Source organism: Sinohyriopsis cumingii, chromosome 9, assembly GCF_028554795.1.
Source record: "Sinohyriopsis cumingii isolate HCF-2022 chromosome 9, ASM2855479v2, whole genome shotgun sequence".
Taxonomy (NCBI): domain Eukaryota; kingdom Metazoa; phylum Mollusca; class Bivalvia; order Unionida; family Unionidae; genus Sinohyriopsis; species Sinohyriopsis cumingii.
The window spans coordinates 87,314,769-87,326,510 of record NC_142969.1 but is presented as its reverse complement, the minus strand read 5'-3'; positions in this window follow the sequence as shown (position 1 = coordinate 87,326,510).

Genomic DNA, 11,742 nt, shown 5'->3' with positions numbered 1-11,742 from the left:
AAGAACTGTTGCAGAATAAACGAAATTAGAATATCGATTGAATGTGGACTCCTCACGTTTGAGCATAATGACATTACATAAAATATGTGTGATTTGGTCGGATCTCGAAAGGTCATTAACACTAAAATCTCCAGATATTTTGTTTTATATGAAACTAAATGCATGTAATGTAAAATAACCATAGCTGAATATTGTTAGTGAGTGATAAACCTACTATATTTTTCATAATAAGTTATATCCATGTACCGGATTTCTTTTCAACAATAGAGAAAAACAAGGAAATACGTAAGAAACGTGTCATAATTATACTGCGAATTGGCCTGCGAACGTATAGGTTTATGTGTTATTTGCATTAAAATTGTTCAAAAGATCGCTTAAAAATCATAGTTTAATTATCGAAAGGAATGCACAAATAAATACATGCATATACATTTTGTATCATAATGAATGATTAGGAACAAATAATGTTACGTATGATATGACAACTACTATTAATATTATAGTAGTAGTATTACAAATAGTGTTATTATTATTACATTCTAGATATACTGGTTCTTGCAATATTTGTTTGATTGCGAAATCATCTAAATGGCCTCTAAATCCAAGGTGTGAACATAGCACTTCTGCACTTTTTGTTAACAAACATCGACGGTTAAGCTTGGTAATGATACATTTCAAGTAAGTTCTGTCGTAGTCCCCGATAAATACCAACTTACAACCATTATTATTTCCATTTACTGCTGGCTGCGATTGCCAAAGTAATTATACTGCAACTTGGCCTCCGAACGTATAGGTTTATGTGTTCCGTCTCTGCTATCTCGATCTACGTGTCATTGCCTTCCATTTCTTGCATTGTATAATGACCCGATTCTTTCATCATGACCTAATTAGGTACAACTCTATCTCTGTCCATTTTGGTACACAAATGAAACTAATAAAGAGGAAATAAAGAGTACCCTGCTAAAATTTATTTCTTGCAAGTTTTGAGTCTGACGGGAAAGCTCAGTATCGTCGCCTATGGCAATCCAGAAAGGCTCAGATTAAGTGAAGGCTGTATGCATGATCTCTCGTTACATAATTTAAATGAATATCAAATACAGTTATTGTTGGTTGTATTATCATAACTGAGAACAAACACCGTTCCTCACACGACAGGAAGCGCAGACTTAGGGTCAATGCATGCTATGCGTTTCTTGCTATCAACGCTGAGGTCATATCGGTGCCATTTCTTCATTTGCCAAATAAAATTAAATCGCGGCAGCTACTTAAATACCGAACTAACGGTTGTTTTCTTCAAGGCTGAAATCATCACGTCAGATAGTTGATTTACTGCAGTTCATGCGTCTTGTTTGTGTTCTAGGGATTCAGTGAATGTCGTTTAAAAGTTAAATCTCAACAATGATAATAACACTGATACCGTAAGTGGTGCATTACACTTGAAGGAAATCGTTACGATGCAGCGATCTCTTAGCTTTCAATCCTTTTAAATGGAACCACCATGACATATAATGACACAACTAATGTCTCAAACAAAAGTTATTGCATTAATTTTGCTTCCCTGCACAAAAATAATGATTCTCCACTACTATATCCACCTTTCACCTGTGCAATTATAGCTCAAGGAACTTTAGATCATGGCATTTACAAACAATTTGGGACAATCATACATAAACAAAGAAAAGTAAACCTTGGATCAGCCTGTAAATTCTGGTATCAACGACAGTGTATTAGCACCAGTTGCGATTGACAATGAATTCATACCACTTGTGACTGTGTACGTGTACCATCATGTGATTGACACGAACTGATTTACATTGGCGTGGGACGAGAAGGCGAGGCAGGTATACACTTCGCAAAGCGAAGGACCATAGCATCGTAAGACAACGAGCATCTTAGAGGTATCTGCTCTTTCCGTTGACATAAGAAAAGCCGAACAGACTATTAGCATCAAAGTATTTGACACAATTCAATACATGCCGATGACATATTCATCCGATCATCTAAGGTCCTCTCTCATTCGTCTAGCCAGAAGCAAATGCATGGTTGTATTTGCATAAAATGACCATTTGTATCTCATTAACTGGTCACAGGAACCAAAAATCACCGAACCTGCGGAGAGAAGTCAAACTATATATGGTTTCTTTGGCAAGATTGGGAATGAAGAAACTACGCTGTTTTCAGCTTTAAGATCTTTCGGAGATTTTGATATCATTTATATATCACACGTAAGGCATTGATGACACGTGCGTGGGTTCTCAATATTCCATTACTCCAGGGCCGTTAAACCTTAATATCACGCCCAAATATAATAATCATAGCGTTGCTATAACAACAAAACTCATACTTCTGCGAAACTGGACCATTCATATCGCTTGAGGTTTAATAGCGGCAAGCATTCTAAAAAGTGTTACGTGAAGTTCACAGATGACATTGAAGCAATTGGTGAACAAATGCTTAGCTAACCGTTAAGCAGTTCAGTGCGATCGCCCTTAGCATTCTTCATCTATGCCATTTGTAGGTTGTAATATTAACTTATATATAACAAAATACAGTAATGAGGTTATAAATTGTCATAGATGGAGAGGGTTGGGCAAAACAACCTTATAATCTTTTCATCCGCCAATATAAGTAGTGGTGTTTCCAAACCCTTTCATTTCGTTTCGTTTATAGATATAATCATTGCTTTTTATCATTACGTCTTATCATCATATTTCTCTGAAATATAAATATGAATGCACAAAACATGGCTGTGTAATTCAAGTAGAACTACGTTAAATGTAAATAATTGCGGCGCATGTTACTTTATTTCTCATACGCATCAATCACTATACATTATAACACCGCGAAGAAAAAGTTTTTTTTTTAAAAGTTTGCTTGTTTAGCTCGGAAACAGTTGATTTTATTTTGAAATGTTTCTATTTAGCGAATTTCGATTTAGACGTGTTTTGCAAAATAGTGTACTAAATTCTGATTTGTATGAGGAGAGGTCGACATGTTGAAAGTATGTAGATAATAATAAATGGATATCTTCATTGATGATTTGATGTTAGAACCGGTGGAAACATGCTAAGAACGTAGATAAGTGAGGCGAAATGAGGCTTTGCTTTCGGAATAACTAATACAGAATGTTATGAAGGGTATAATGAGCTGAAATAATTCATGCAATACAATTCTGGGATATTCCATCTTTCCGCGAAGGCGTTAGTTAAATCTTACCTGTATATTTGATTTTGATAAAGGATCTGGTCATGATGGCTAAAATTGAAAAAATGCAACATTATTTTCAATTCCTTTGCCTTTGTCATTTGTATTAAATGATATCTAACAATATGCTAAAGATGTATTATCACCACAGTCTTATCTTACAAGAGAAAAGGGAAAAAAAATGTCATCAAGTTACATTCGTAGGCGTATAACTTAAGGCAATTACAACGTAGACCCAGTATACTTATCTGACTTCGTTTACTTTTTATAGCTGTTTGTATATTTAATTATATTACCGTAAGGCTACAAAAGGAAAAATATTTGCGACTGAGATTTCAGTAATTGTAATATGTTATAATCTATCTAAGTCACATTATCGCAAGATGATAGTTTCTCAAAACCAATTGGTTATAAATTGGAGCTAACGATATAGTACGCCTTGGGACATTGAAAGGTATGCAAATTCAGATTATCGATCATGTGATATGTTTGCTAGAACACATTCTGCGACAGCAAATACATTTCAAATTTCAAACAGCTAAAACTTAACGCTATGCATCGTAATGCATGTGTTGCTAAGCACATGGTTTCCTTAGTATATCTTCATTTTCGTATGTCATGTATACAGTATGCAGATATGTATGTGGGTTTATAATTTGGTGGTAGTGTGTAAAGTGCATTACTATCAATTGATAGGTAGATTAAATGATAGAAAAGGCGTATTTATATCCACATAATTACCCAGTTTTTCTTATTGAAAACTGGAACTGACGTTATTTTATTAACGTACATTTCTTATTTGCAACGTCATCATTAATTCAATTTATATGTGTCAAAGTACGTTTCAAATCCCCGACCCAGCTTCACTGTGTTACTTTTGTCCTGAATGTTTTATTAAATTACTGTCGCCTTTATATGGTTTTGCTATTTTGGTGATAAATTAAACTAGCTGAATTAAGAAAAGCATGTCCAAAACCATATATTTTAATGAAAAGTAAATACAATGATTGAAGACGAACTAACGTAAGGTATCATCTTTAAATAGAATATGCATACATTTTGAAATGGACTTAAGATTAAGAACGGCATTTAACGACCACCTTATTGATCTAGGAACAATTGCCTCAAATTATTGAAAGCCGATGTACTGGCCAAATATTCGTATTTTCACTCGCAAATGTTTTGGCATCAAGCTTCTATTCTAGTGATCTATTTGGAGTTGTTGAGACATCAAAATCTACTAAACAATCATCATTAAAATCATACCGCTCCAAAAAATAAACCACAAGTAATAAACGTACCAATTTACCTGTCTATTGGAATGGAGTTGCAAGTTGTTAACCACATTGCAGCTTATAGGCGGTGTATGGTTATATAACTTTGTTCATCTGCATAGTTGTTTTATACATAAATAACAGTTTTAAACAAACGTGCAAAGGAAAATACAAATATATGTTCAATTATTACTTTTCATGGTTTTGACTTATTTTGTTTTAAAGGACATTAGTGTAAACGTACCTGGATTCCCATTTGGAAAAGTGTGTTATCTTCAGTGCTAAAATAAAATAATGTTTTTTATTGATTAACAATTCGATTATAAAATAAACGGCATAACATAGTCATGGTAGGATGAATACAATCAAAGTATCGTCATTTTCAATCGAAAATATATTTTTCTACGAACTATACTGGTTTAACGTGAAATAGTATACATTACTAGGTTTAGCAGTATGAAGTATCCCTTTCTAAGTTAAAGGACGAGATCAGACAAAAACCAATTTTTGTATAGCTCATACTTATATATGGTTACTGCATCATAGCTAAAACTTGATTGAGGCTAAAATTCACAAATATTTTAATGGGGGTTGGCATTTGAACATGAGTGCATTATGTCTAAATTTGTATTTCCCTTGTTCTGCAAGACCATTTTCACGAATGAACAGATTCATTATAACACGTACAATCGTTCAGTAATTATTCGTAATTGCACAATTTCCATGGCCGTGCAATCGGATGAATAATCAAGATTTTGTAAAAATTTTACTATTGTTATCAGGGAAACCGATAATATACCGTTATAACGAAATTTCAGTTTCAAATCTTATACCGTTTAAGTCTTGTGATGCGTTATTCAATGGGATACGTAACGTTTTAATAAGCTGATCGTTTAATCGATTGTTTGTTTAATTTAAAGAAGCATATTGCAGTATACGTGAAACTGCTCTCTTCGTAGCAAATATCTAGAAATCTGTGTCAGTATGTACTATATTGATTTATTTGATATGTTGTTGACGTTTAGTTGCTAGTATAATTCAGCACATATGTACGTCTATGCACAATTATGATACTATTTTCTTGAGTTTTCTCTAAATTCCTCCACGAAAAAAGCAACTGTTTCTGTCTAAATCCAGAATTTTTTTTAAAATGTTTAAATATTTTATAATTTGGCATTAATTAGCTAACAACATGGCATTTGTGGATTTCCGTTGACATCATTTCTTTCATACTATTTGTCACATTCATGGCATAGGAATCGGCTATATCTGTCTATTATTGTATTTTATAATTGCACCACTTTACTTTATAGTCGTATTACAATATATGCCAGTTTTTTCTAAAATACCTCCCCCCAAAAATAAGACATCATAGATGAAAATATGAGTCAACATATTACAATACGAGATCCACATTATTCGGCTTACTTTAAAATATATATTTTTTTATTCCAATCATCTTAATGTATTCATGATTCATTTTTGCCACAGTGGTCATATAAAAGGAATATTAGGTTTCTTTTCTGATCATGTTCCACCATGTCTACTTATATTATCTAGCTAGTTTCGCACACGAAAGTCAATCCAGATGAACACAGAAATCACAATTCAGAAGCGATACTTCACGCGCTTGGTTGCGATGATCAGCAAGCCGTACTAACGTTGGCCATGCGATCCTCTAATACGCCTTCTGTTGGAAGATATTGGTCACCATTTATTCCTGATATATTGCTCTCGGTTCTACGTACATCATCGCTTTAACTGGTAAAACAAGAATCCAAGTTTGTCTCATATCGAACTAAAAGGTTTTCCCAGATATCGTCCTGGATTTCGTCAACTGTTTGGCTCATTTTATCCATCGTTGTTCCAAGAATTACTCTGTCATTTTAGGAACAAAACCATCGGTTACTGCCGAAAGCAATAATACCTTATTTAATAAAGTACCAATTTGTTGTTCCAATTTTGCTTGATTTATCTCCACCGATGAAATTGGTACTTGTTCAGGGCATTCCATATCTGATATAATCTGGTTATGCTGATTCCATATCGTATTCTGTTTCACAAGGTCTGCTTTGCTTTATGGCATTTTATATTATATTCAACGTTTTAAAGTGCAATATTCAGTTTGTGAAACTGAGCGTACCTCGAACGAAACCGAATAAACTTGTGAGCGTAGTTGTTAGATTTTCTATATTTCTGCCAAATATGGGTCAATATTTCGACTATGGTATTTATTATATCCTCAATGGCAACCATATGCTGTTAACAATTGTGCAGCTGTAATAATTTTTGAATTTTGTTGCAGGGACACTGGATAAACGAGTTATAAAGACTACAACTCTATCGATGTTGATCGGCTTCAGTTATCTTTTCGTGTCGGTAGACCTCATGGTTTAACATTGCTATGTTAATATTGTCAGTGTGTGGATTAGATTCGCTCCAAAATCTCCTTTCTGGCGTGCAACATGTACGGATACTGACTTCAAAGCATTTTATTTTTCCTGTACAACTGATATGTAATAAACGAAGACATCTTCCCAGCAGTTAGTACATCTCTTTAGATTGAGCGTTCTAGGTATTACACACCACATTAATCTAAAAATATACTGATAACATTTTTAAATTGTGACTTCAACGTCTTTTCTCCAAGAACCTTCGCACGAACAAGTGCATCTTTCATCTTTGGGTAAAATCAGCCGTGTTAATCTGTCCAGGCAGAGTGCATTTTGAGTTGATATAACTGGCGGATAATTTTACTGCCGTGCATTAACGGCGAATATAATTTAGTAGATATAGTGATGATCTATGAATGTTTTTGTGGCCGACGCATGACGTTTCTGTGTGCTACTGCAATTACTCCAAGTTGGCATTAATTCGTATTAGTACATTAGGGTGGATTAATATGTCGCTCTCGAGTGTATATGAAGATTAGTTATTGCCTTTGTCACGCAGGAATTAGCTAACAAGTTGAACAAAATGGATAATTTTGCCATGCTTTCTCAGCACAACCGCATCCTGTTGGTAAATTCATCAACATCATAATCAAGCGAGGGTTCAAAATCAAATCCATTATGTCTACTTGTATGTTTAATCATTCAAATTAAATTGTGTTTATGTTGACCAACGCACACAGTCCTGTAAATGTTAGAGATTATGTAACAATACCGTCGATGACAGGAGATACTGGCAGATGATTATGCCGCTTGTCATGGTATAGTATTGATAATGTACACCTGTAGCATTTAGTCCCAACGACGAACGAGTATGGTCTGAACGCACAATCTTTAAGATGGGACGTTTGGTGTTGTCTTCGACATCACCGATATAATTAAAACCAAATGGGTCATTTTCTCTGACACATGGTTTCCACGGGTTGCCGGCTAATATGCATATTGTTTCGAAACATGCAGTTACTGCTGAAATGTACATAAGTGCGCAGATTTCCACCCAGATTTCTCAATCCAAAAACAGTTATGGTCTCGACGAGGAAGCTGTTGAGTCGGCGTGTGCGCTCAGTGCTCCAAGAAAGATATGCCTACATAAGGAGGAATCCTTCTAGAGTATCCAGCTCGTACGATTCAAAATACCAATGATGGTGAGGTGTTATCATATATGTGACTCACATAGTTCAGGTTCATGATAGGAAAGTCCATAATAACGTCGTGCTTTCCCATTTGTGCGATAACGTCGTGCTTTCCCATTTGTGGGGAATCATCGACGCAGTTTCAACCTGATTACACACCTTTCTTAAATCCTTGATTGCTTTACCATCGCAATTAATTACAACTTTGATAATGGACTGCCGAGAAGGTTTGCTTCTGTGGCCGACAATGGATAGGCTAAAGGCGAAGACATTTTCCTCTACGTGTCATTCGGAGTAGTCAAATAACAGTTCTTTGTTTTGTAGACGAAACACATTTTGTAAGATCTATCCTGGATGTGATTCAAACAGTCCCTAACGCAGCCTCATTTGCAGATGGTTTCTGTCCTATGTAACCTATGTTTTCAACATTGCCAGGATCGATGCAAATACTGGAAATATTAAGCTGTCCTGTTTTATCAACATCTTTTAACAGCCAACGTGGTTGCGATTTCCACTGACGTTAATGCTGCCTATTTTGCATCTTGTGTGGCCAGTATTGCCAAGATTGTTATTATCGACGCAAGCAATGAGGTACTCACTGTGATGATTTATCATGGCGATCTTAAACCACTGACAATGTAAGAGTTATCCGGTGATGCAGATGTTCGAATGCTTCGAACTGTGAGATGCTTGCGAATAACATGTCTGGATACAGTATGAAATACGGGTGGAATACTGTCGAGTTCATCCCAGAGCACAAAAGTATTGAAAACCACTACAGGTTTGGGAAAACCACTTTAAGTTATTTAAGTTCTGCACATGCGCGTGAATAATAATAATAATAATGATAATAATAATAATAATAATAATAATAATAATAATAATAATGAGGACTTTGCAAAGCGCCAAGCTCTAAGCGCTTTACAACATTAGACAACACCTATAAGATAAAAAACATATAACGATATGATTACAAACACCATAAAATTGGAAAACATACAAATATGCTGAAAATATTTAAGGTAGAAAACATTATTAGGTCTTTAAGTTTGTTCTTGCAGTCGAAATAAGTGAGTGTTGAGAGTACTCTTGAATGGGATTACCATGTCTTTGTGTCCACATTCAGTGGGCATTTCATGCCACGTTGCTGGTCAGTGGTATGCAAAATAACGCTGTCCAAATGACTTTGTTTTCATGGTGGGAATAATGAGTATACGATTCTCAGAAGAGGAGCGTAAGTATCTTGCTGATGTGTACACATGGGTGAGTTTGGAAATGTATGTTGGACTGGATTCTGTCAATGAAACGTAGCACAGAAACACATTTTGTGTTTGATTCTGGATCGAATGGATAGCCAATAAAGGGTACAGAGCAGCGGGGAAGTGTGCTCTGATCGTGGTCCTCTAAGTATGAATTGAGCAGCTGTGTTTTGAACTTTATGAAGTTTCTGGAGTAGATATGGAGATGAACCAGACAGCATTGAGTTACAATAGTCCAGTCTTGAAAGTACTAATGAACACACAAGTGTTTTAGTGGCATCAACTGAAAGATATTTGGGAATGGCGCTCAAGATTTGCAGCCTTGCATATGTTCATGACATGTTGGTGCAATGTGAGAGTACTGTCCAGAGTAACACCTAGGTTCGTACTGACTGTGTGAATTTAATCTTGGTGATGCTGCTATTTGCTGTTTGAGGTAAACGATGTGAATGAAAAAGTATTTGTATTGTGATCAGATGTGCCTCAGTTTTATCACCATTCATCTGCAGCTTGTTACAAGTCATCCATAATTTCACATCAGAAATGCACCTCTCTACACCTTGGATGGTCGCATCAACTTCAGTCGGGTGGCTAGATTTGTGTATTTGGGTGTCATCAGCGTACAATTGGTGTGACACTGGATGATACTCTATGACACTTGAAAGAATGTATAGAATGAAGAAAACAGGTCCAAGAATTAATGATGGATTTGTGCTTAGACATATCAAAGCCATACTCATTTTAGATGGACTTTCATTAGGTTAACCCCATTCTTACGACAGTTTGCCAATTCGTCGCCTGATACAGCAAACAGAACAAACACATTTTCGTAATACTCCACATAAACAAATGTGATCTTAATGTATTAAATGAGTGTTCCATTCGGCGAGTAAATGATACGCCATATCTGTGAAACTAATTCAACATTAAGTTAGCTGTATCATCGCCGACACGTATTACTACATTATGTTGTTGCAGAACATGCGACGTGGATTCCACAGCTTCATTTATGTTTTCATCTTGGTCTTCTTGGCGTCTCCGAAATTATCAGTTGCAAGCAATCGGCGGCCACCCCGGTCGATCTCCTTGCTTTCTTGTGTTATAGTGTCCATGAAATGTTTGCTAGGTCATGCGCATAAATGTCACCAATATATTGTTATCGTTCCAAATTTATGTTGGTGCTGTATATATCATTGGAATGCATATACTGAATCTACCTTATTGCATCATACCAAATATAATATCAACGCGGTTTTGTATTCAAGGTCAAGTTGGTACATATACAATACTTGTTGTCTAAGTCATATTATCAATGCTAGAGTCAACGTCTATCCTGGAATATAAGCATGTGGTCGGCGACGATGAATTGGTTACCTGACGCGTACCTGCTAGGTGAAAGGCTGTAGTATATCAGAACATGGTTGATCGTCCGAGGATAGTGCAAGTGCGTTCGAGCTATCATTTTGTCCCACTTTAATTACTTCATTCTCGAGTGCAACAGCAGTTATGTAATCCAGCCAATCATTAACGGGCCAGCATCAGTTCAAAAACATGTTGTTCTTGGATCGTGTTTTACAGATGTAGGCCAGTCAATGACATACCAATGCGTTGGTGACATGCAGCAAGCAATTGTGCATACCATATCAATGTGTCCGATATCACATGATAATTCTTAAATAATTCATATATATATATATATATATATATATATATATATATATATATATATATATATATATATATATATATATATATATATATATATATAAAGAGAGAGAGAGAGAGAGAGAGAGAGCGTGAGAGAGAGAGGGCGAAAGAGAGCGAGAGAGAAAGAGAGAGATTTGCGGAATGGGGACTACGGTGAACCATAGTAGTATAATATAATACGATTATTAGCTCACCCGGAATTTATTTATTTTCTAAACGTCTCCTTGCTTTTCCCCTTATAACAAAAGATGGTCAGATCAAGAACCTTTCAGGTTGGGCTTTTGGGCATAGTTATAACCTAAGATAGGAATATGAATCTACTTTGCAACTTTTGTTATCAGAAAAGATTCGTGGTATCTCTGTAGAAAAAGAATTAGAGAGAAAGCTCAAATCATAGCCTAAAGTACAAATTATTGTAAGATACATATTTTAGTGTTTGCAGAAAGAAAAAAAATATTTCAGCTGATGAGTAAAATATTTTGCATAAAATTGACTCCCTTTGATTGCACATATGAGGCTTATCATTTGCTTCCATTCACGATTTGCATACATGGTTTGCAACACATATTATAATAAGATTGCTAAAGGTAAACTTAACAACAAAGTACGAAGTCTACATACGAAGTCTACATACGATGGTCTAACATTCGAGCTGAAGTGTAACTGGGATATTGAGGTAAGGGCAAACTTTTGAGGAAAATACAAGAATTCAAGC